Source organism: Phyllobates terribilis, unplaced genomic scaffold, assembly GCF_046119375.1.
Source record: "Phyllobates terribilis strain yellow unplaced genomic scaffold, ASM4611937v1 Scaffold_3__8_contigs__length_932513732, whole genome shotgun sequence".
NCBI lineage: Eukaryota > Metazoa > Chordata > Amphibia > Anura > Dendrobatidae > Phyllobates > Phyllobates terribilis.
The window spans coordinates 120,200,353-120,228,004 of NW_027362763.1; positions in this window are offsets into that span (position 1 = coordinate 120,200,353).

Below are 27,652 nucleotides of genomic sequence, written 5' to 3' on the forward strand. Positions count from 1 at the left end.
ATTGCTTTTTCACCCTGCTTCCACAGAATTTAAAAAAAAATGAAACTCATGAAATAGACCTGGACAGAAATGATGGTACCCCTGAAAATAATGTGACAAAAGGGACATGATAAATCAAGTTGTGTCCACTAATTAGCATCACATGTGTCTACAATCTTGTAATCAGTTAGTGGGCCTGTATATAGGGCTACAGATACTCACTGTGCTGTTTGGTGACATGGTGTGTACCACACTCAACATGGACCAGAGGAAGCAAAGGAAAGAGTTGTCTCAGGAGATTAGAAACAAAATTAGAGACAAGCATGTTAAGGGTAAAGGTTATAAGACCATCTCCAAGCAGCTTGATGTTCCTGTGACTACAGTTGCACATATTATTCAGAAATGTAAGATCCATGGGAGTGTAGCCAACCTCCCTGGACTTAGCCGCAGGAGGAAAATTGATGACAAATCAAAGAGACGGATAATACGAATGGTAACAAAAGAGCCCAGGATAACTTCTAAAGAGATTAAAGGTGAACTTCAAGCTCAAGGAACATCAGTGTCAGATCGCACCATCCGTCGTTGTTTGATCCAAAGTGGACTTCATGGGAGACGACCAAGGAGAACACCATTGTTGAAAAAATGTCATAAAAAAGCCAGACTGGAATTTCCCAAACTACATGTTGTCAAGCCACAAAGCCTCTGGGAGAATGTCCTATGGAATGATGAGACAAAAATGGAAGTTTTTGGCAAGGCACATCAGCCATGTTCACAGACGGAAAAATGAAGCATATCAAGAAAAGAACACTGTCCCTACTGTGAAACATGGAGGAGGCTCTGTTATGTTCTGGGGATGGTTTGCTGCATTTGGCACAGGGTGTCTTGAATCTGTGCAGGGTACAATGAAATCTCAAGACTATCAAGGGATTCTAGAGAGAAATTTGCTGCTCAGTGTCAGAAAGCTTGGTCTCAGTCGCAGGTCATGGGTCTTACAACAGGATAATGACCCAAAACACACAGCTAAAAACACCCAAGAATGGCTAAGAGGAAAACATTGGACTATTCTGAAGTGGCCTTCTATGAGCCCTGACCTAAATCCTATTGAGCATCTTTGGAAAGAGCTGAAACACGCCGTCTGGAAAAGGCAACCTTCAAACACGAGACAACTGGAGCAGTTTGCTCATGAGGAGTGGGCCAAAATACCTGTCGAGAGGTACAGAAGTCTCATTGACAGTTACAGGAATCGTTTGATTGCAGTGATTGCCTCAAAAGGTTGTTCAACAAAATATTAAGTTAAGAAGAACCATCATTTCTGTCCAGGCCGATTTCATGAGTTTATTTTTTTTTAAATTCTGTGGAAGCAGAGTTGGAAAGCAATGTCTGACTTTCATTTGTTCATTTCAAAGATTTTAGTTTATTATTACTAATAACTGACTAATTTCAATCTGTCTTGGAGTTTCCTATAGCTTGTAACATGTCATAGATATAATTACATATATCTTTTCCCCCATGCACTTGCACTTTAGTCTATTTACATGTACGCACGTTCCATATACTTGTTGTGTATTACAGTATTTGGCATTATATGGATATACTATGTATACTGTATATCCATTTGATGTATCGTCACTCATTTTATTATTCCTGCACTTTCTTTACTTTTCTATCATTAATAAATAGGTTTTCCTATAATTCAGTCTCACTCCTGTGCACTTATTTTTTATTATACTTTATTTTTTATTAATTATTTTTTCACTTTCAATATGGGACTTCTAGCACTTATATATCAATATGGTGATCTAATATTTTTATTTGTGTATTCTTCTGAGTGTACATCCTCCTTTTTCCCCTCATTAATAGTATAATTGCCAGACCTGAAATACCAAGCACTTTCCACCTATTGTGTCCCCCATTTCCTTGTAGATTGTAAGCTTGCGAGCAGGGACCTCACTCCTGATGTAACTGTTTAAACTGTCTTACCTTGTATTGAATTTATTGTTTGTATATGTCCCCGCTTAATTGTAAAGTGCTGCGGAATATGTTGGCGCTATATAAATAAAAATTATTATTATTATTATTATTATTATGTCCACTTTATCACTGGGGTTCTGTTTATATAATATAACTTCTATTTTTTTATCCCCAGTTGGTTATTAATTATCTAATGATTTGCACTGTTTTCATTCTCATACACCTCTCTATGATTATATCAAGGGACGACCATCATGACACTTCCTTGCTTCCTTTATGACTGAAGTATTGATTAATGGCTCTATGCTGGGGAGATCTTATGATGTGCTTATCCTTACTTGGATTTGGTGCATCTCTTTCCATACTGCGATAAGCTTTCCCGTGGTGTGCGCTTTCGGTTGCAGGCCGAATTAGGTTGCCGTGATGACGTGTCCTCCAACGTCACTTCTCCCCTCCTCCCGGGCTGACGCGTCGGCCGGTGGGCGGGGCCTGGTGACATGGTACGCTGCTGCTGCGGCTTCTGGAAGCGCCGATGCAGCCACACGTGAGTACACTGAGCACGGCCCAATATAAGGGAGCTTCCCTGCCCCCTATGTATCCTTCCCCCCGAGGAAGCGGCACGTAAAACGCACGTTGGGGTTGTCCTTTTTCTCACAGTCACCAGGTTGTATTGCTTCTTCCCTCCACTCCCTATATACCTGCCGTGTTATGATGTCTTATGTTTGCTTTATGCTGAATGGATCTCTCTTGACACTACAGTCTATATTGCATTTTAATCAGAACTCAGCTATATGTCTTCTCGTCATAACTCCTGGTCTTCCTAGGGTTTTTGTGGAAGTGTTACCATATTGAGTTTTAATTTTTTTTGCTTCAAGGTTATATACAGCACTATCTGTGGACTCTGTTTCCTCATATATATTGCATGCAACACTTTATAGCCTCTACTGATAGTTTATTCTCTTGACAGGTTTTCATACCGTTGAGTTTATTTGTGTGACTCTATACCTTGGGTCCTCACTATCACTAATTGCTATATTATTATTATTTTTTCTATTTCATGTGACACTTTACAGATTTTTTCTGATTGATTGGATAGGCCTTCTATGCCTTTATATTATCCTTGTATGTGCTGATACCTATTACCTCGCTCATACTCTCGGTCATACTCCCAACCTACAGACTGTGGGATCCTTCTATTTACTTCTCCTTTTTTAGTACTGTGTTTTTTACTGACTGTTTTAATGAATTGAAATAAATATTGATTTTATTGGCATCTATTCTTCATTTATTTTGATTGGATTGCTTTAAGACTGAAGTATTGCATTTAATAGGCCCCTTTACGCCTTTGGATTAAAATGTGATATGTTGCAGTTGTGCAAAGTACTTATGCAAAAGACATGTAAATTATACTTGTGACGAATGCAAACAGTAAATTTAGCACCGTGAACCTTATTTACCATTTTATATAGAAAAACTGAACTTTTTATTTATTTATTTATTTATTTTTTTTAAATATATTTACATACAGTTTGATGTGACTAGTAATAGTTTACAGTTATATAAAGATTATTTTTTATGTGCAAAGGTGCAATATGCATGAATATTGCAATAAGGTCATGTAACATTTTTTGATACAATAAAAATTAAGTTTTGATTTCATTTTTCATTTGTTTATGAACAACCATGTTCACATACAGTATAATAATGCAACAGGTATTCAAATAAAACACTTAAATTAGCTAAAAATCAAGACTTTAATATGTCCGGTCAAAAATGACCGGAACATTATAAGTGTATAGTAGACCCGAACAGAACAGCAGGGTTAAGTCAAAACAATTTGAGCAACTCGGAATTTGTTTTACATTTTTTAGACTTTTTAAGTTTGTGGAAGCAGTGGCACAGAGAACGCGGACTCAGTGGTACAATAAAACAAGTGGTTTATTAACTATTTACAAAATTATTAAATTATATATCAATGACAATACAGACAGTGTAGAGCGATCTCTGCGCTCTCTCTCTGTCTCTTGCTTGTGGTCACCGTCTGGCCCTGTTTCTGGGCCTGTTTATCTGAACGATGCCCTATAAAATATCAAACGTAGCGCTACAGCACTAACAAGTATGACACCAATAGCTTAGCTGTCGACTAGATATCCTTGATTTTCCCTGACACAGGTAACCACTGTCTGTTACGCTCACTAAACCTTGCGTGGCTCAGTTATACTCCTACTGAGCTTCACACCAAGAACATGTGCTGAGTACAATTACCACTGTAACATCAATATTCACATAAAGTATATGCAACATACATCGTTGTACAGGGTCGGACTGGGGTGTCTGGGGCCCACAGGGAGAACTGACTCTAGGGGCCCACCTACAGCCATATGCAAATATCTGTTATCCGCTATCCCTGTTATAGTGGAGCATTGACTGGCGGCTCCTGCACATCTACTGTGCGACACTAACTGGGATGTAGAATTACGGTAGTTTGCATTAAAGGGGTTCTTTGGTTAAAACAAGTTATCACCGATCCATGGGATCCACAGGATCGGTGATCACTTATTGATCGTTTGGGTCCGAACATTGGAAAACGCGCCTATCAGAAGAATGGGGAAGTTTCATCCCTGACAGGACACTTATCCCCATTTTAAAATGCAGCTTCCAAAAAAGAGCAGCGCTCACAGTCACTGAGGGAAAGAATGGATCAGTGGTCACATCTCACCAGTGACATTATACACAGGAGCTCTGTATATAGTGCACAGGTAATACAGTGGTCACCAGTGACATTATACACAGGAGCTCTGTATATAGTGTACAGATAATACAGTGGTCACCAGTGACATTATACACAGGAGCTCTGTATATAGTGTACAGGTAATACAGTGGTCACCAGTGACATTATACACAGGAGCTCTGTATATAGTGTATAGTGTACAGGTAATACAGGGATCACCAGTGACATTATACACAGGAGCTCTGTATATAGTGTACAGTGTACAGGTAATACAGTGACCACCAGTGACATTATACACTGGAGCTCAGTATATAGTGTCAGTGTACAGGTAATACAGGGTTCACCAGTGACATTATACACAGGAGTTCCGTATATAGTGTCAGTGTACAGGTAATACAGTGATCACCAGTGACATTATACACTGGAGCTCTGTATTTAGTGTACAGGTATTACAGTGGTCACCAGTGACATTATACACAGGAGCTCTGTATATAGTGTACAAGTAATACAGTGGTCACCGGTGACATTATACACAGGAGCTCTGTATATAGTGTACAGGTAATACAGTGATCACCAGTGATATTATACACAGGAGCTCAGTATATAGTGTACAAGTAATACAGTGGTCACCAGTGACATTATACACAGGAGCTCTGTATATAGTGTACAGGTAATACAGTGGTCACCAGTGACATTATACACAGGAGCTCTGTATATAGTGTACAGATAATACAGTGGTCACCAGTGACATTATACACAGGAGCTCTGTATATAGTGTACAGGTAATACAGTGGTCACCAGTGACATTATGCACAGGAGCTCTGTACATAGTGTATAGTGTACAGGTAATACAGTTGTCACCAGTGACATTATACACAGGAGCTCTGTATATAGTGTACAGGTAATACAGTGGTCACCAGTGACATTATACACAAGAGCTCTGTACATAGTGTATAGTGTAAGGTAATACAGTGATCACCAGTGACATTATACACAGGAGCTCTGTATATAGTGCACAGGTAATACAGTGGTCACCAGTGACATTATACACAGGAGCTCTGTATATAGTGTACAGATAATACAGTGGTCACCAGTGACATTATACACAGGAGCTCTGTATATAGTGTACAGGTAATACAGTGGTCACCAGTGACATTATACACAGGAGCTCTGTATATAGTGTATAGTGTACAGGTAATACAGGGATCACCAGTGACATTATACACAGGAGCTCTGTATATAGTGTCAGTGTACAGGTAATACAGTGGTCACCAGTGACATACACAGAAGCTCTGTATATTGTGTATACATAATACAGTGATCACCAGTGACAGGAGTTCTGTATATACTATACACACACGTGGTCAGAATTGTTGGTACCCCTCATTTAATGAAAGAAAAACCCACAATGGTCACAGAAATAACTTGAATCTGACAAAAGTAATAATAAATTAAAAATCTATGAAAATGAACAAATGAAAGTCAGACATTGCTTTTCTGCTTCCACTGAATTTTAAAAAAAATTAAACTCATGAAATAGGCCTGGACAGAAATGATGGTACCCCTGAAAATAATGTGACAAAAGGGACATGTTAAATCAAGTTGTGTCCACTAATTAGCATCACAGGTGTCTACAATCTTGTAATCAGTCAGTGGGCTTGTATATAGGGCTACAGATACTCACTGTGTTGTTTGGTGACATGGTGTGTACCACACTCAACATGGACCAGAGGAAGCAAAGGAAAGAGTTGTTTCAGGAGATTAGAAAGAAAATTATAGAACAGCACGTTAAAAGGTAAAGGTTATAAGACCATCTCCAAGCAGCTTGATGTTCCTGTGACTACAGGTGCACATATTATTCAGAAATTTAAGATCCATGGGACTGTAGCCAACCTCCCTGGACGTGGCCGCAGGAGGAAAATTGATGACAAATCAAAGAGACGGATAATATGAATGGTAACAAAAGAGTCCAGGAAAACTTCTAAAGAGATTAAAGGTGAACTTCAAGCTCAAGGAACATCAGTGTCAGATCGTACTATCCACCGTTGTTTGATCCAAAGTGAACTTCATGTAAGACGACCAAGGAGAACACCATTGTTGAAAAAAAAAATAATAAAAAAGCCAGACTGGAATTTGCCAAACTACATGTTGACAAGCCACAAAGCTTCTGGGAGAATGTACTATGGACAGATGAGACAAAAATGGAAGTTTTTGGCAAGGCACATCAGCTCTATGTTCACAGATGGAAAAATGAAGCATATCAAGAAAAGAACACTGTCCCTACTGTGAAACATGGGGGAGGCTGTTATGTTCTGGGGCTGCTTTGCTGCATCTGGCACTACCAAAGGGATTCTATAGAGAAATGTGCTGCCCAGTGTCAGAAAGCTTGGTCTCAGTCGCAGGTCATGGGTCTTGCAACAGGATAATGACCCAAAACACACAGCTAAAAACACCCAAGAATGGCTAAGAGGAAAACATTGGACTATTCTGAAGTGGCCTTCTATGAGCCCTGACCTAAATCCTATGGAGCATCTTTGGAAAGAGCTGAAACATGCCGTCTGGAGAAGGCAACCTTCACACACAAGACAACTGGAGCAGTTTGCTCATGAGGAGTGGGCCAAAATAGCTGTCGAGAGGTGCAGAAGTCTCATTGACAGTTACAGGAATGGTTTGATTGCAGTGATTGCCTCAAAAGGTTGTTCAACAAAATATTAAGTTAAGAAGAACCATCATTTCTGTCCAGGCCTATTTCATGAGGTTAATTTTTTTTTAAATTCTGTGGAAGCAGAAAAGCAATGTCTGACTTTGATTTGTTCATTTTCAAAAATTAGTAATTTATCAGATTCAAGTTATTTCTGTGACCATTGTGGGTTTTTCTTTCATTAAACGAGGGGTACCAACAATTTTGACCACGTGTGTAGTGTAAGTGTACATGTAATACACTGACTCACCAGTGATGTCTCTAGGTGAAGTCCTTCATCTTCGCTTTTCTTCTTCATCTGGCACAGACAGCCATCACTTCTTCCAGCCAGGAATCATCTCTGCAGAAAATAACACACAGTTATCAATAACTGATCTCTTCTAGAGAATATTCCCACTTTTCCCCCCGACTTCTACACTACACCAGTTGAAGAAAAAAAGCAACATAGTGCCGTCCTGCACAGTAACAGGACCCCTCTTTTGTCCCATCCCATGGAAAACAATTTCCTAAAAAGTTAATTATATTACAGAAGTAATAATGTAATAATAATAATTGGAATCTAAAGTAATAATGTTCCCCACTGGTCACCATAAACTAATAAAGTATGTTCCTCAATCTGGCTCCCAAACAGTAATTAAGTCCCTCGTCTAGCCAGGCACCCCCATATGTCCCTTCTGGCCACCATTTGTCTAGTGTGACCCCTCCATATATTTATCCTAGCACACGTGTATCGAGCCTGCCCCCTCCTATATACCCATCCTAGCCCCCCCATGTGGCCAGTCTGCCCTCCCCACATATCCATCCTTGCCTCCATGTTTCCAGCCTGCGCCCCCATATATCCCACCCATATATCCTCCATGTGTCCAGCCTGCCCTCTACATACACATCCTGGCCTCCATGTGTCCAGCCTCCCTCCCTCATAAATCCATACTGCCCTTACCCCCTGCATATATCCATCCTGACACCCCCCATATATCCAGCGTGCCCCTCCATATATTTTTGCTAGCCCATGTGTATCGAGCCCGCCCCCCCCACGTATTCATCCTAGCCCCCCATGTGTCCAGTCTGTCCCCCCCCCATATATCCATCCTGGCCTCCATGTTTTCAGCCTGCCCCCCCATATATCCATCCTGGCCTCCATGAGTCCAGCCTGCCCCCCCATATATCCTTCCTGGCCTCCATGAGTCCAGCCTGCCCCCCATATATCCATCCTGCCCCCTATATATCCATCCTGGCCTCCATGTGTCCAGCCTGCCCACCCCCCTTTGCCTGGGTCCAGCCAGGGTTCCCCCTTGTGTGTCCAGCCAGAGCCCCCCCTTGTGTGTCCAGCCAGGGCTCCCCCTTGTGTGTCCAGCCAGGGCTCCCCCTTGTGTGTCCAGCCAGGGCTACCCCCTTGTGAGTCCAGCCAGGGCTCCCCCCCTTGTGTGTCCAGCCGGGCCCCCCCTTGCGTGTCCAGCCAGGGTTCCCCCTTGTGTGTCCAGCCAGGGACCCCGTTGCGTATCCAACCAGGGCTCCCCCCTCCTGTGTCCAGCTTGGCCCCCCCCTCATGTGTCCAGCTTGGCCCCCCCTCGTGTGTCCAGCCAGGGTTCCCCCTTGTGTGTCCAGCCAGGGTTCCCCCCTTGTGTGTCCAGTCAGCTACCCCCTTGTGTGTCCAGCCAGGCTACCCCCTTGTGTGTCCAGCCAGGGTTCCCCCCTTGTGTGTCCATCCAGGACCAACGCTTTTGTGTCCATTTGGCTCCCCCCTTGTGTGTCCAGCCAGCCTACCCCCTTGTATGTCCAGCTGGGCTCGCCTTGTGTGTCCAGCCAGGGTTGCCCCTTGTGTGTCCAGGGAGGGTTCCCCCCTGTGTGTCCAGCCAGGCTACCCCCTTGTGTGTCTGTCCAGCTGGGCCCCCCCTTGTGTGTCTGTCCAGCTGGGCCCCCCCTTGTGTGTCTGTCCAGCTGGGCCCCCCCTTGTGTGTCCAGCTGGGCCCTCCTTGTGTGTCCAGCTGGCCCCCGCCTTGTGTGTCCAGCCAGTGGGTCCAGACCATTACACACACACACACACACACACACCTCTTACCTTCCTGAGCTCCCGTGCGGTGTCCTCCTTCTCCTGAGTTGCGCGCCTCCTTCACAGCAGGCGCATGACGATGACGTCATACACCTACCGGCGAAGGGAGACACGCAGCTTCAGCTGCTTTACTGGGACGTGCGCCGCGGTCGTTCAGGTAATGAACGCTGCGTGCGCGCGTCCCTGCATACACTGTGCCTGCGCTTTTAAAGGGCCCATGCCCCTTAAAACCGCAGGATTTTTTTTTGTTCTCTTCTCCCCCCTCTACTCTGCAGCAGGGGGCGGGGCCCACCGGGAAATTTCCCGGTATCCCGCCAGCCCAGACCGACCCTGTCGTTGTATGAATATTGGTATAAATGCACACTAATCTATAATAGTTATAGATAGACTGGACTGTCAGCCAATGGTGTCTGGGTCGAATCAGTATGGGCCTCCGTCAACCTGCTCTATTTTCCCATGGCAGTCGCCGCCCCAGACCCTAACAGGAGCCCACACTACACTTTCCTGCAAGGATGAAAGTCTCACACTGTGGGCCATAGTCAATTTCTTCTACCACAGACCTTCTGTCCTTGCCTCCAATTTCCAGAGAGAGACAACTCATGCTCCCTGTTATGTTCTGCTACCAGAGCGAAGGAAAGAGAGGAGATCTGTCCCTACGATAGAACTCAGCTGAATCCCTACGATGTAACAGGGAACCTGATCCTGCGATCAGACCTGCTAAAGTCCTAAGCTAGTCTGTACGGAGACCTATAGATGTGGGGAAGGAATCCCTACAAGTACTAAGGACTGGGAGGAATATGGGACACTTCCTAACAGAAATAGTAGCAGACAGACGAACAAACAAAATATATAGAACATAGAGGTCCGTAGACCAAGCAAACTAACAGAGTTAGATACAGAGCACAGGCTAGCTAGAAAGTAGTTATACAATGAAGTCCAGCAAAGCCAGAAGGGCGGAGCAGGCTTAAATAGGCCAACAAGGTCATGTGACCAGCAAAGGAAAAAAAACCTAAGAGCAAGGTTCTAACAGAACCCCCCCATCTAAGAGGATCCTCCGGATCCCCTAGGACCAGGCTTATCAGGAAATCTCCTGTGAAACGCTCTGATAAGTCTGGACGCGGAAACATCATCCGACCTCACCCAAGAGTTATCCTCGGGTCCGAAACTTTTCCAGGCCACAAGATACTGCAAACTACCTCTATACAGTCTAGAGTTAAGGATGCGAGAAATTTCATATTCCCCGTCCTCCACCACCGGAGGAACAGAGGCAGAGGCGTCACAATCCGATACAACAGCTTTTTTCAACAGAGAGACATGAAATACCGGATTAATTCTCCAGGAGGTAGGAACCTCCAACCTAACAGCAGATTGGTTGACAACCTGAAGCACCTTAAAGGGCCCTACAAACTTGGGACCCAATTTCTTAGAAGGAATCCTCAACCGCAGATTCCTAGAGGACAACCAAACCATGTCACCAACAGCGAACAAAAGCTCCTGTCGTTTCCTATCAAAGTAGTCCTTAGATTTTCTGTTGGCCTCCTGAAGATTACCACGCACATCCGTCCAAACTCTCTCCAAATCACCGGAAAAATTCTCCTCCTCAGGCACGGCAGATCCCAACTTGGAGAACGACCCAAACGACGGATGTCTCCCAGAACAACAAAAAAAAGGCGAACAACCAGCAGAAGAAGATGTATGATTGTTCAGAGCAAATTCAGCAAGTGGCAGAAACTCAGACCACCCCTCTTGATTGTCTGCCACAAAACAACGCAAGAACTGCTCAACATCCTGGTTTTTCCTTTCTGTCTGGCCATTAGATTCAGGATGATATCCGGACGAGAACGATAAATGAACTCCCAACCTGTCACAAAAGGCACGCCAAAAACGAGCCACGAACTGAGGACCCCTATCAGAAACAATGTCAGTAGGAACGCCATGAAGTCTGACAATTTCCTTGACAAAGGCCTTAGCGAGAGTTTTAGCGCAGGGCAGTTTGACAAAGGGAACCAAGTGACACATCTTGCTAAAACGGTCCACGACCACCCAGATGACAGTAAAACCCTCAGAGGGGGGAAGATCAGTTATAAAGTCCATAGCCAAATGTGTCCAAGGAGCACTGGGAACCTCCAAAGGACAAAGCAACACCGCAGCAGGAGTATGTGAGGACTTAGATCTAGCACATATAGTACATTGACGCACCCACTTAATGACTTCCTTCTGCCATCCAGGCCACCAAAAACTGCGACCCACCAGTCTCTTGGTCTCAGAGATTCCGGGATGACCTGCCAACCGAGATTCGTGACACTCAACAAATAAATCTCTCCTAAAGGTCCCAGGCACAAACAACCTCCCATGGGGAGTGTTAGATGGGGCATTCTCCTGTGCTTTAAGAATCTCATCTTCCAAAACGGAGTCCAAAGCAGCTATCACAACACCTTCTTGTAAAATGTTCTCCTCTTTCTCAGCACCGACTATGGGAGAAAAACTGCGAGACAAGGCATCCGCCTTAACATTCTTAGTACCAGGGATGTAAGTAACGGAGAAATTAAACCGCGAGAAAAACAGTGCCCACCTAGCCTGACGGGCATTCAGGCGTTTGGCAGCATCAAGATATATCAGATTTTTATGATCCGTAAGAACCTGAACGGGAAATTCCACACCTTCCAAGAAGTGACGCCGGTGTTCAAATGCGAGTTTAATAGCCAATAATTCCCGATTACCAATATCGTAATTCAGTTCAGTCTCCGAAAATTTTTTTGAAAAAAAGGCACAGGGATGTAATCCATCCCCGTTATCCTGAGACAATACTGCGCCAACCCCCACAGAGGAAGCATCAACCTCAACCAAAAACGGCTTAGTCACATCAGGCTGCATAAGGATGGGAGCAGAGGTGAACCTCTCCTTGAGATACACAAAAGCTTCAATGGCCTCAGAAGACCACTGAACCGCATCAGCACCTTTCCTGGTGAGATCGGTCAGAGGTTTGACAATACTAGAAAAATTTTTTATGAATTTTCTGTAATAATTGGCGAAACCTAAAAACCTCTGTATCGATTTCAAACCAATAGGCCTAGGCCATTCCTGTACAGCTTGAACTTTAACCGGGTCCATCTCAAAACCTTCGCTGGAGATAATGTAACCCAAAAAACTAATTCTCTGTACAGCGAACTCACATTTCTCCAGCTTAGCAAAAAGCGAATTGTCCATTAACAACTGTAATACCTCACGTACGCTCCGCCAATGAGACTCCAGATCCGGCGAATAAATCAAAATGTCATCCAAATACACAACCACATTTTTGCCGATCAAAGGTCTCAGGATGTCATTAATAAGATTCTGAAAAAATGCAGGAGCATTAGTAAGACCAATAGGCATAACCAGATTCTCAAAATGACCCACAGGAGTGTTAAAAGCAGTCTTCCATTCATCACCCTCCTTCATGCGCAACAGATTGTATGCCCCCTTAAGGTCAATTTTAGAGAACCACTTGGCCCCCATTAACTGGTTAAACAGATCAGGAATCAATGGCAGTGGGTAAGGATTGCGTACAGTAATTTTGTTAATCTCACGAAAATCCAGACAAGGACGTAAACCGCCGTCCTTTTTTTTTACAAAAAAAAATCCAACCGCCACAGTAGACTTAGAGGGCCTAATGTGACCGGCGGCCAAACTTGTCTGTATGTATTCCTCCAAAGCCTTCCTCTCAGGAATAGTAAGGTTAAATAAACGACTTTTAGGAAGAGTCGCTCCAGGGACAAATTCAATAGAACAATCATAGTCTCTATGGGGAGGCAAAACCTGCGATTCCTTCTCAGAAAAAACTCTCCAAAAATCCTGAATAGGAACAGGCAATTCTCCCCTATCCAAAGCTGCAATACGCCCGTTACAACACTTGTCATAACATTTATGGCTCCAGGATTTAATTTCATTGGTAGACCAATCCTGTACAGGATTGTGAAATTTTAACCAGGGCAATCCCAATATTACTGGAGAAGGCAAGTTATTCAAAACTAACAAATCCAATTTCTCATGGTGAACACCATTAATAGTGAGAGGAAATTCACAGACCTTGAGAGTAATATTCTTCAAAGGGGAACCATCCACAGAAACCACAGCAATGGGGGATGATAAAGGTTCGGGTTTTAAATTGAGTCTTTCCAAGAATCCCCCATCAATTACATTCAGAGTAGACCCACAATCAACAAACACCCGAAATTCCATTAATTTTTCCTGAGCAATCGTGGAAGCAGCTAAAAATACACCCTTGGAATTTAAACAGGCAATACGGGCATGACTGACCATTTTTTTTTCTTTCTTCATACGAAGCTCACAGCCTTTAATCAAATGACCAGATTTTCCGCAATAGAAACACAAGCCTTCAGAAAATCGACGGTCTTTTTCTTGAGAGCGAGGTGCCACCGATCCAATCTCCATCGGTTCACCACTGTTAGTACACACATTCTCATAACCAGAAACTGACATAGCAGAGGATTTGCTCTCATTAACCATTGCACGCAGTCTCCTATCCACCCGTATAGCTAATTGCATAGCCTGTTGCAAATCTTCAGGTGTAGGATAAGCAATTAGCAGGTCTTTAACCCTTTCACTGAGCCCAGCAAGAAATAGACTTTTCAGAGCAGAATCGTTCCACCCTATTTGAGTAGACCAACGATGGAAATGAGTACAATATTTTTCCACATTACCTGATCCCTGTTTCAAACGTCTCACCTCAGTCTCAGCTGATGCAACACGGTCAGGATCATCATATAATAGTCCCAAAGCAGAAAAAAAACTATCCACTGATCTGAAGCATGTATCACTAGGTTGCAAAGAAAAGGCCCACTCCTGAGGCTCTTTGCGCAAAAGTGACATTATGAACCCTATGCGCTGGGATTCATCCCCAGAGGACTTGGGTCTCAAACGAAAATACAATAAGCAAGCATTTTTAAATGAAAAAAATTCTCGATGTTCACCAAAAAATAAATCCGGCAAACATACCTTAGGCTCCAAGAAATGTGCTCCAGGACAGTTACTCACGTGCTGACGGAGCTCGGCCACCTCCAGAGAGAGTCCCTGCAGGCGATGAGCCAAATCCTGAACCGACACCATGATGGAACAGAAAAATCTTTCCTTAGAGAATTTGCAGGCTGGACTTACTGTTATGTTCTGCTACCAGAGCTAAGGAAAGAGAGGAGATCTGTCCCTACGATAGAACTCAGCTGAATCCCTACGATGTAACAGGGAACCTGATCCTGCGATCAGACCTGCTAAAGTCCTAAGCTAGTCTGTACGGAGACCTATAGATGTGGGGAAGGAATCCCTACAAGTACTAAGGACTGGGAGGAATATGGGACACCTCCTAACAGAAATAGTAGCAGACAGACGAACAAACAAAATATATAGAACATAGAGGTCCGTAGACCAAGCAAACTAACAGAGTTAGATACAGAGCACAGGCTAGCTAGAAAGTAGTTATACAATGAAGTCCAGCAAAGCCAGAAGGGCGGAGCAGGCTTAAATAGGCCAACAAGGTCATGTGACCAGCAAAGGAAAAAAAACCTAAGAGCAAGGTTCTAACACTCCCTTCTGCTCACATAACCGAATTTCTGTCCTTCCAATTGGGTCTACGCTCACACGACCGAATTTCCATTTCTGCAATCGGGTCTGTGCTATCTGCTATCTTTAGCCTCGACAATCAGGATCTCCTAGCCTCTGTAAGTGACTCGCCCAGGGTGATGGGGATGACTCGGTACCCGGGCCTTTCGCCTGACCTTCGGGATGTCACGGTGGTCGGCTCCCGGGCCCGTACTCTCGGGTCAGCTTTTAAAAAGGGATTGGTTTGTTTATTAGTTTTATTAAAGTTCGTGACGCCACCTGTGATTTCTGGTGAGATTCACCAGCGCTGCGGCAGTCCACTGAGGCCGGTGATAAGGCAGCTTAGATGGTATCGCTTCCCACAGGTGGAGCAGGGCCTCAGGGCAGCGTAGGAGGGGGGATGCAGGGCAGGCGAGACAAATCCAGGTCAGAGCAAGAACAGGGACGGACACGATAGTCACTTCAGTACCTTTTACTGGTGGAAATTCAGACACATCCCAGAGCACTGTAGGGTGAAGGGTGCATATCAGAATCCTCCCCAATGAGCGGGTGTAGGGCCTCCTGTTTCTTGCCTCTGCGTAGTAAGTTTCTGACCTGCCTGGAGCTAGGCCTAACTTTGTCTCTGTCCTGCGCTGGCTGACCTTGTGGTAGGGCCTTTTCTTGGAATACACGCTCCCAGCTTACGGGGCCTATGTGTCTCCTGGCTCTGTTACGTATCAGCACTTTAGCGATCCTGGGACCTGTAGTTCTCCAGGGATTCCGGTTATACCTTACTGGGTCATAGAGATCCCGGTAAGCTCGGATCCGGTGTCCGGTAATGCTTCGGGGTGAGCTAGTTAATCTCCTTTGCCCCCTATGTACTAACTTCTCCACTTGCCTTCGGCCTTCTCAGGCCCTCACTAGGCTATACACACTAACGGCAGCTTGCCACGCTTCACCGATCTTATGGCGCCGGCACACCTAAGTTCACTATTCAGAGCTACAACTGAGTCTGGACTGTGCTCCACTGCAGGAACTCTCTCAACAGACTTGACTAGGCTGAGCTCAACTCTGTATTCAGGTCTGTGCTTGCTGAACTCTCCAGAGGAACTGAACTGCCTGGCTTACCCCTTCCCTTTTTATATCCGTAACGGGCTCCCTCTGCTGGTCTGAGGTGGAAGGTGGAGATGTGTGAATGTTTATGGGGGCCTCTTGTGGAGGATTCCATCAATGCACTCTTCCAGGATCTGTGATACCAAGCGCAGCTGGGCGTCACATTCCCCCCTAGCAAAGCTTAGCACTCCCGGTACATTTTATAACAATAAGAAACATTAACAATCTTCCCTTTATGGGAGGCACCAAGCTTAAACGTTGCATAATAATATCAACAAATACAAAGTGTCCTCAGAATTCAAGTCTCTTGTGGTGAGGTTCCCAAACAGGATGTCCATCTCACAGAGTAGAGTACTTGGTGGTTTGAGGGACCTGTCCCAAACCCTCAACGTAGGCCCTGGGGTGGCTGCAGGGCATGGAGATCCCGAGTTGGACCTCCAATAGAGCCACTCCAGACAGGTTTTCCTTCGGTGGTCACCAAAAGGGAGACTCCTGGGAGCGCAATTATATACAATAAATAGTTTTTGGGCTGCACACAGTCCTCAGCCACGAAGTTCTTTATGCAAACAATAAAGGAATTAATCAGGTATAGTGTCCATGTCACTTGAACTGTTCAATAATAAAGCAAAGCACAAAATAATATACATTAGTACAGTACATTACAATTTAATACCCCAGGGGTAACTATCTACATTTGTCAGAGGTTAGCTATCTTACTGCTTGTACCTGAGAGGGGGTTTACCTCGCGTGCTACGTGTTGATCTGCGTAGTGCGGTGGTCTGTGAGGTATCAATGTCTGTACTATCAATTACCCTACCAGTTCTACGTGTGACTATGTTGTAAAACTGCCTTAACCTCTCTCTGGAACTGGTAAGTCTACCATTGGCTGGGCCTTCTTGCTCTACTCCTGCCGGGGATCCTTCGTCCGGGGATTCTTCTTGAGCTGGCTCTTCTGCGGCACTAGGCTCTTCTGCAGCACTTACAGGTTCAACTTGCTGTGGAGGGTCTTCTGGTTGTTGAAAGAATTGGAGTATTGGAAAGATTACTGCTCCTCCTAGTTGGGGCCAATCTGCTGGGAAGTCTCCTAAGTCAGTATGGATTACTGCTTCTTTAGGCTCCTCCTGGATAATGAAAGGCACTTCTTCTTGGGGTTTCAGTAGATTTGGACATAACTTTAGATGGTCCCTGGATACTGTGGCAGTTGTCCTTCCTCCATCTCGACTAATTATGCAGGTCTTCTTATTATCAAATCTTGACTTCAGCACAGTGTAGGGTTCTTTCTCTCACTGGTCATCAAGTTTGTGGTTCCTTCTTTTCCTTTTCAATACTATTTCACCAGGTGTGAAAGGCTCTGCGGGTGCACGTTTATTGTAGTGGGCCTCTTGCTTATCCCTCACCCAGGTGAGACTGTCCTCGACACAGGCTTGTACCCTTCTGTACTGCTCTTGTCTGGTCATGTCCCAGTCCTCAGTGGTCACATCCGCTTCTGGTTCTACTACACCAAGCTCCAGATCCATAGGCAACTTCCCAGGTCTTGCACGCATAAGATATGCCGGAGTACAATTGGTGGAACTCACGGGTATGTGGTTGTACAGATCCACTAGGTCAGGTAGTAGGTCTGGCCACTGATTTCTCTCCTCAAGTGGTATGATCTTCAGCAGGTCGATGATGATGTTGTTCACCTTTTCACAGAAACCGTTGGTTTGTGGGTGGTACGGTGTAGTTCTTATCTTTTTACACCCGTACAGATGGCACAACTCCTTAAACAATTCAGCCTCAAAGGCCGGGCCTTGGTCCATCAGCACCTGCTCAGGGTATCCATGGAGTCCGCAGAAACACGCCTGGAAGGTCTTTGCTGCTGTCTCCGCCGTCAGGTCCTTGACGGGGGCGACCACCTGGAACCTAGAGTAGTGATCCACCATGGTCAGGGCGTAGGAGTACCCTGACCTGCTGGGTGACAACTTGACATGGTCCAGGGCCACGATCTCCAGGGGTCGAATCGTCTTGATGGGTTGCAGGGGTGCCTTCTGGCTGCTGTAGTCTTTTCTTCTGAGGCCACAGGGTCCACAGTCTTGGCACCACCGCTCAATGGAGCTGCGCATTACTACCCAGTAGAATCGACACTTCAGCAGGGTCTCTAGCTTTTTCCAGCCAAAGTGTCCCGCCTAATCGTGGTAGGCCTCCAACACCATTTCTTGCGGCCCGCCCGGTATTTAATTGTAAATTGGTAATTTGGCAGCTGAGCCATCCATCGTTGTTCCAGTGCTCCTAACTTGGCTGTTTCAAGATGGGTCAAAGGGTTGTTATCAGTGAAGGCAGTGAACTTGCTGGAGGCCAGGTAGTGCTTAAATCTTTCAGTGATGGCCCAGACCAAGGCCAGGAACTCCAAATTGAAGCTGCTATAGTTCTCTGGGTTCCTCTCGGTCGGGCGGAGCTTCCTGCTTGCGTATGCGATTAACTTCTCCTGGCCATTCTGCTTCTGACTTAAGACAGCTCCCAGCCCTTCGTTGCTGGCATCTGTATACAGCAGGAACGGTTGGCTGTAGTCAGGGTAGGCTAGGATCTCATCGCCTGTCAGGATCTCCTTCATCTCCTGAAATGACTCGACTTGCTCCTTACCCCAGTGGAATGGGGGATTTCTGCCTTTGGGGGACTGCCCTACCAGGAGGTCTTGCAGAGGGGCTGCTTTCTTAGTATAGTCTTTTACAAACCTCTGGTAGTATCCTACTAGTCCCAGGAACTGATGCACCTCCTTGAGGTTCTTCGGCTCCGGCCACTTCTGGATGGCAGCGATCTTCTCCGGGTCTGGTGCTACCCCTTCCGGACTGACAATGTGCCCCAGGTACTGTACCTTTCTCTTGAGCAGGTGGCACTTTGAGGGCTTCAGCTTCATCCCATACCGGGACAGTGAATCAAATACCTCTGCCAGGTGTTTCAAGTGGTCCTCGTACGTTCTGGAGTACACTATCACGTCATCCAGGTATAGTAACACAGTCTCGAAGTTGCGGTGTCCCAGGCAGCACTCCATCAATCTCTGGAACGTTCCAGGGGCATTGCAGAATCCAAACGGCATACTGTTGAACTCGCAGAGTCCCATCGGGGTTGTAAAGGCCGTCTTCTCCCGATCCTCCTCAGCCACAGCTACTTGCCAGTACCCACTAGTGAGGTCAAGGGTGGAAAAGTAATTTGCAGACTTTAAGGCAGCTAGGGACTCCTCTATGTGTGGTAAAGGGTATGCATCTTTATGTGTAATGCGATTTACTTGTCGGTAATCTACACACATTCTCATGCTCCCATCCTTTTTCCTAACTAGCACTAGGGGAGCTGCCCAGGGACTACAACTATCCCTTATTACCCCCGCCTTTCTCATGTCGTGCCACATTTCCTTAGCCTTCTGGTAGTGAGCTGGTGGTATAGGCCTGTAACGTTCATTGATTGGGGCATGGTCGCCTGTGGGGATATGATGTTGAACCCCCTTAATCCTCCCGAAGTCAAGTGGATGTTTACTGAACACCTGCGAGTATTCTTGAGCCACCCGGTGTACACCCTGTTTTTGATGGGCAGAAGTGGTGTCTGTCCCAACATGGAGCTGTTGACACCAATCCTCCACCTGGGTTGCAGGGTCATTATCCTCCACTTCATCTGGTGAGGCTAAGGACTCCGCCTTGTGAATACAATTGTTATTTACAGCATGTAATTTGGCAACAGTGGCATAACGTGGCAATCTGACCTCATCTTCCCCACAGTTGAGAAGACGGACGGGCATCCTCCCATTGCGTACATCTACCACTCCTCTGGTGGTTAAGAGCGTGGGTCTGTGCTCGGAGCAAAGGGGTTCTACTACCGCCTGGTAGCTCTGTCCTCTAAGACCTATAGCAGCTCTACACCAGATGAGCATTTCACTCATTGGGGGGACGACAATGGGTGTGGGGTCCGTTACACGCACATTACCAATTTCACCTTCCGCTAACCTTACTTGCTGTTGGTACATCAGGACTCGGATCTCCTTCTGCAGCGCCCTCCTCTGTCCTGGTCTGGCAGTGTCAGCTATCTGTTGGAGCAAGAACACAACCTCTCCCAAACAGTTACCAACAATGTTTGCTTCGGGGTGAGCTAGTTAAGCTCCTCTGCCCCCTATGTACTAACTTCTCCACTCGCCTTCTGCCTTCTCGGGCCCTCACTAGGCTATACACACTAACGGCAGCTTGCCGCGCTTCACCGATCTTATGGCGCCGGCACACCTAAGCTCACTATTCAGAGCTACAACTGAGTCTGGACTGTGCTCCACTGCAGGAACTCTCTCAACAGACTTGACTAGGCTGAGCTCAACTCTGTATTCAGGTCTGTACTTGCTGAACTCTCCAGAGGAACTGAACTGCCTGGCTCCACCTTCCCTTTTTATATCCCTAACGGGCTCCCTCTGCTGGTCTGAGGTGGAAGGTGGAGATGTGTGAATGTTTATGGGGGCCTCTTGTGGAGGATTCCATCAATGCACTCTTCCAGGATCTGTGATACCAAGCGCAGCTGGGCGTCACATAAGAACTCTGCACCCCTTGCTTAATCCACATCCAATATTGATCTTGTGTTTCTGGACACACTCATCACCTATGTCAGGCCTAGCTACCACAGGTGACTTGTTACAAGTCGGGGCGACGACTGACTTCCTGGCCTGACCCCTGTGGCTTTTGTATTTTTCTGCTGCAGATCACATGTCCCCTGTGTACCTAGCTCTGCTTTCCTCTCATTCAGCCTGCCTTCTGTCCTTTGGTTCCAATACCCTTTCAGGGTCCTACACCTATATTCCTGATCACTACATGGCAGCATCTGCCCACAAATACCTTACAGCTCATTTCTATTATATGAATCACTCACTCTCCTTACATTCCTCCTCTCTTTAAGCTCATCAGTACTTGGATGAGAAAGGTTACTTATGCTCTAGATGCTCCTTGGCGGTGGTCTCAGAGTCACCAATATCCAAACACACTCCTGTGTCTGCTGTATTACATACTGCCATATGAAATCATCTTCCGCATACCTCCTGGGTGAAACACCAGTGTTGGTACATTCAGATCTGTGAGGTCCCTCCTGACCTGTCTCTTCTGGGACACTGAGGCCCTGAAACACTCTTCCTGTGATTTTGACCTCTACCCTACCCTCTAAGCTAGCCCCGGTCATTCTCTCTTCATCAGACACACATATCGGTAGCATGTAAGGGTGCCGCACTCTCTCTGGTGCGACGTCTTCTCCTTTCGGGGTGTACTCTCCTTGTCACTCGATGAGGAACAGCCTCCGATGCGTAGTCCAATTTTCCCCAAGGGTGCTTCACTTGAACCAAAACTCGATTCCCCAGCTGTAATGGTGCCTCCTGCACAGGAGTTACTACAGGATGCCTTTTCCCTTGGGGCTTCTGTACAATCTTAAGTCTCAGTGTTTCTAACCGCTGTTGGTGTTCCCACACCAAAGTTGTGGTGTTTATCTACGTACTATCTTCCTCTGGATCAAGCTCTAGCTCAGTAACCTTACGGCTGTTACGTCCAAACAGCAACGTGTAAGGCGTGTACCCTGTCGTAGCATGAACCCGGTTACTGTACACCCAGAGCAGTTCTGGTACAAATTCAGGCCATTTCATTTTCCTGTGTCACGGTGTAGGGGAATGCTGGTGAGGAAATAGCAGATACGGGCTGGGTGAGCAGGGAAAACTAATCTGTCCCTAGACTGGGAACCCTGAATAGCCCTGACCCCAAAAGTATCTCTGATGGTGAGAAGGTTCGGGTCTCCACCCTAAGCCCTAACTCCTCCACAAGCCCTGCGCTAATTCCCCAAACCTCCCTCCGCAGAACAAAGGTACAGCAATCTCAAAGGAAAGGACTTCAGCAGCACAAACGAACAGCACTGCACAGCACGGCTTCCAGGTATAGAGTGAAACTCTATCAGCTGCACCACCTGGTGGAAGGCGAGGCTACTTAAAGGCTAAGGGGAGGAGACACACAGAAACTCACATCCACCAGGACATGGCAATAGAATTGGCATGAACCCATGCAGTACAAGAGGGAATTTCACAGTTTAAGTTACAGCGGCATCTAGAATAGACCGCAGACACACAGCGCTAGACAGCGTGTGACATCCTGTCATCTTCCTGTTGTCCTCCACAATTCTCAGAATGTAGATAAAGTTCTGTTGAAACGTTCACAGTCCCAATTTCTCTATGGGTGGTAGGGTGTAGTTCTGGAATTCTCAATGTTGTACAGTTGGTGCAATTCATCCATGACTTTTCCATGAAAACAGGCTCCCATCTCAGAGTGAATTCTTTTTGGACACCCGTATACGCAGATGAAGTCATGACAGATGGCACAGGCTGCTGACTCGGCTTTTTGATTCCCGGTGGGAGTCATGACTGCTAACTTATTAAAATGATCCATCATCACCAGACAGTACAGACAACCATTATCGGAGTGGCTGATCTTGAGATAGTCCACCATCAGCACTTCCAAAGGGAAAGAAAACCTCTTCACCTATATAGATGCTCTGTGTTTAGGGGGTTTAGTCATCTCACCCTGATGGGATTTCCGGTAATCTTCTTTCACCACTCGATTTACTTGTGGCCAATACAGAAGCCGTTGTAGCCAGTGGAAAGTTCTCTCTGTTCTGAAATGGGTATCACTCTCATGGACTTCCTTCTTCACTATGGGCTTCATTCCTTGTGAAATCATTAGCAGATTACAATGAGGCAATCTGGGCTACCGCCTAGGGCCAAAGGCACCGGGGGTCCTTTGGCCATATTGTCCTCATTATAATGGTTTTTTTCACCACTGTCGGCAGTGGACATCTCCGGAGAGGGAGCTTTCCTAAAGCTCAGCTGCCAGCAACTCACAATGGTTTGCTGGCATCTACAAGGCTATGTGTATATGTGCTCTTAGGAATAACAGAAGCTTTGGTCCTCTCCTCCACTTTTGGCTGAGATTTAGAGGATTAATCGGAGACATAGAACCGCTGTTCTCCACTTTGGAATCCAACCCTTCAGATATATGGTATATGATGTATAGTATTGATATACCAAAAATATCAGTAATAATCAATTAAATTCTAAAAGACATTAATCAATTTAAAATTTGTATTTATTTAGTTTAATTAAATCTGGCATGGAAGGATGAAGACGTGTTCTTGGAGAAGCCTTCAACTTTAGCAGGTGTTTCTTGCTGGTCAGGAGGCCACGAGTAGATGGTTCAAATCCTTCCATACAGGTACAGCATTGATGGTGGACATGCTGTAGTTTCTTCAGGGCGCTAGATGTGGGGGTTTTCTGTCCTCGAGATGTCTAAGGTGCCCTGGTGACAGCAGGCAAAAATGCAGCTTCCTCTGACAGTGCGAGCAGCCCTGGATAATCCACGCCGGCAGAATGATATCATCCGGCGGAAGATGGAACCTATGAGAAAAGATGTAAAACTAATGTAAGTAATGGGACTCCATATTAGAGGGTACTACTGTGGTGTCACTGTGGGAGAAGATTAGAGGAATCTCATCACACAGAGGGCAGGGATCATTGTCAGTCATCATACATGTGACAATCCCACCACTGACAGATAACATCTGCTCCACATGACTTCTTCTCACTGACATCATACAACAGGGAGATTATTGTCACACTTACCTCGCCTACTTTCCCCCTCTTCTACTTTCTCTGTTTTTTCTTGTCTTCTCAGTTTTAGAAAATATTTTCTTTTCTTCTGAACTGGAGATTCTAATCAAAAAGTCAGAAAAAAATTTTAATCATAAACTTCTAAAATATTTTCTTTGTATCTATATAGAGTTATGCAATTGATTAATATGCACCTGTAGCATTTCTGTGTGCCGCCATGTGGTGACTCCCCAAGGAAATATGTCCCCTTATTATCATGACATACTTGCAGCAAGCCACTGTGTTATCATATAATCAGTTAGATTAAACTTCAGTGTAACTTTCAAGAGCACCCATCACCAGATCAAAAGTTTCTGAGATTCACTCTTATCTTATGTCTGCTGCTCCCCTGAGTATTCTGATATTTGTTTTGCTAAAATCCACCCTATGGTTTTTTCCATGAGGGTGTGGCTCACAATTTTATATTGCAGAGCAACCTAAAGACACGCCCCAGAGGATCCTGTGAGCACCGCCCTCTTGGAAAAGACCATAAACATTAGCACTAAATAAGACCCATAACTCAAAAAACTGAATACTCAGGGGAGCAACGGGAATAAAGTAAGTAATTTTTGAAGCCTTCATGTGCTGATTCACATTATAATTTTGGATTATAGGCTATAATTGGATGGCCTATAAACCTGTACATACCTGACAATGAGGACGAGGATGACTCGTTGTTTTTAGCAGTGAAACACTGATTGTCTCCATTAGTTTTGGAAGAGGAAGACTCTTTCTGCCTGTTTGGTAGAAGAAAGACCAGTAAATTAAAAGTAAAAACAATAGAAAAAATGAAGAACACCTGTTTGTGAGGCCAATTAGGACAACATAGAGGGGATACCCTGCCCACGGCCTCAACTAGTAATATTGGCCTGTCATGAGCTGGAAATGAATGGCTGGTCACAATGATCAGCTGTTATTGCAGTGTTATCACAAGCCAGACGCACAGAGATCAGCAATCATGGGGTGGTGGATGCTGGATTTAGATTTGTGTTACTCGTGTCTTGTATTTGGTTCTGAACATACATCAAAACTAAATCTCATAATAATAATAATCTACTCACATGTCTGAGTGTTTTTCACTGTTCTCTTGGGAACACTGTGGAGGTGACATAGGCTCTACATTGGTCATCATCCCGGTATTGGTGATATTTAGCTAAAACACACAGAGAAAAATAAATTGATTTATTTTTAAGCATTTTTGTAATTATAGGTTTTAGACATACTATTAGCCACATACTTACTTTACAAAACCTTTGATAAGATGATACAAAGTTTTTTATTTCTGGCCAGTCATTGTCCTCTCTTGTGTCCGCCTCATCTGAATTCATGTGTCTGCTACAACGAGCTACAAAGTACAAGTGTTATCAGAGATAATTAGTATAAGACCCGGTCAGACATTCACCCTGTTATCACTAATAATGATGAGAACTTATCTTCACATAAAATGAAAGACAAGACACACAGCAGTTTTCTGCAGATGACGTCTCATTTTACTTACTGATAAAGTAGCGGGTGTCCTCATCTGACTTTAGCTCAGGAACGAACAGGGGCTTCTGACTTAGAAGGTTGTCAAAGTCTAAGTGATGCAGAAATGGATGCATTTTGATCTCATTTGCTCCTCCTGGAAAAGGAAGACAAGAAAGAATGTGATAGAGTCATTTTTAGGGAAACTGCTCCATATCGGTACAGTTTATGTTAACCTGAACTGAAGATGTAACAGCAGACATGAAGGAAATGAACTGAAAGTCACAGCATGAAAAATGGGGAATGGATAAGTAGGTAGATTACTGAACCTCATGGACACAACCATTTGTCTGGTCACAGACGTGTAATAAGTCATAATACTATTATAATATTACCTGTCCCAAGTCTATCTGCTGGATCTTTTCTGAGCAGCTGAGTGATGATGTCCCGAGCATCAGGTGGAGTAGAGTATTTATGATATGTCAAAATTAATTTATCTGTTATATAGAAACAAATATTACAGGAAATGAAACGTTTTCATTTATTTTTATAAAAAATGTCCTTAATAAGGCTAGAAATTAAACCAGAAAACCAATGAAACCAAATAACAGTGACATCACAAGCATTCAGATTATTTTACTTACCCTCAAGGACACTGCGTAAAATATCTCTTTTTAAAGCCCCTTTAAATGGTGTACATCCATAAAGAAATTTATGTAGAGTGATCCCTACTGACCACCAATCAACGGGCCTTCCATAGCCTTTCCTTTGGATAATTTCTGGGGCCATGTAACTAGGGGTGCCAAAAGTCTGGAAACCAACAGAAGAATGAGATGATAATCAATAAATATAATTGCGTCAAATAACATCAGTGCAAACGTTTTATAGAGAAATTATCAGAGAAAGAGAAAGAGATGAAATCTGTAAAGTACAAGACCTTGTAAGTAAAGCCTACCTCTTCATCAAGGAACTCGCTGGTGATGTCCTCAGTTGAAGCCTTGTAGATATCTGAGCTTGGTCTCATGAGGCCGAGTTTTGAAACCCCAAAATCGGTGACCTTAATATGTCCTGTTGATGATATCAGGAGGCTGTGAAAGAAAGAAATGGTGTCAGACCCAAGTAATTACCCATAGACTGTATAAAAACTATAATTTTTTTTCCCCTTTATTATACTACTGGGGTCACTTACTTGCCAGGCTTCAGGTCTCTGTGCACCACACCATAACTGTGCAGGTATTCCACAGCAAGTACCGTTTCCGCAATGTACATACGGGCCAGGGGGACTGGTAAAGGACCCCTGCGCGTTATAAGACTGGCACAGTCTCCTCCTATCGGAGAAAGCAAATATGAGAGGTGAGGGTTTGTTTCAATGTAAATTACACATGATGAGGGTGAATATGAAATAAGTGGAAATATTGGGACAAGATGGCCTATATAGAGATATACTGTGTAATGTAGAGCGTATACTGTATACTATATGTTGCCATCCATGTGGGCACATTATGGTCATATATAGGTGCTAGGACTAAACAGACGTGGGCTGGATATAGATACAATGGATGTGTCCTACCTGGTACATACTCCATGACCATACACAGATGAAGTTTAGTAGGGAAAGAGCAGAACATGGAGGCCACAAAGGGACAATTAGCGAATGCTGAGATGTCCCTCTCCAGAAAGGCCAATTCAAGTCTCTTTGGCTTTTTCAGGTTCTCCTTGTCCATTGTCTTCATAGCACATATCTGGTTTGTGTCTTTATGGCGCACTAAGTGGACGGCCCTGGAGAGGAAGAAAATCCATGATTTATTACAAATTCTTATTAACAGTCCATCTATAGACCTCATCAAATGATCTCCTGTACTAATGGTTAATACTAGATGTGAGGCCATCACTATAAATCCATGTCTAGAAATGCATAAAATAATACTCCATAAATGATTATCAATGGAGGGTCCACATCCACGTCACATCCTAACTGACCTGACAGATAGATGTGGACAGTGATGTGGTCTCCTAATTTCTCTATGGGAATATTACATGGGCAGGACACCGAGGCATCATCATAAGGAGCCCTGGGAAATAAATATTATACCAAAGTAAAGCTCACCCAAAGGCTCCACTGCTGATCAGTTTGATCTGTTTATAGTCGCTCTTACAAGGATTTCTCTCTGGGTTCAATGATCCGATCAAGGCCTAAAAAGGAATAAGAAATGACATTAAGACAGAAAATGCAGGAGAATAAAAGCTCAAGATGCAGGAACGTCTCCCTTCTATATTATGTCCCCACTGATTACACTGTAGAGAACGTAATACAAGCCGGACCCACCACAGACCCCATTATATTATAAAGGGAAATCCCCCATACACATAAATCAATACTGCAGGGAAGGATAA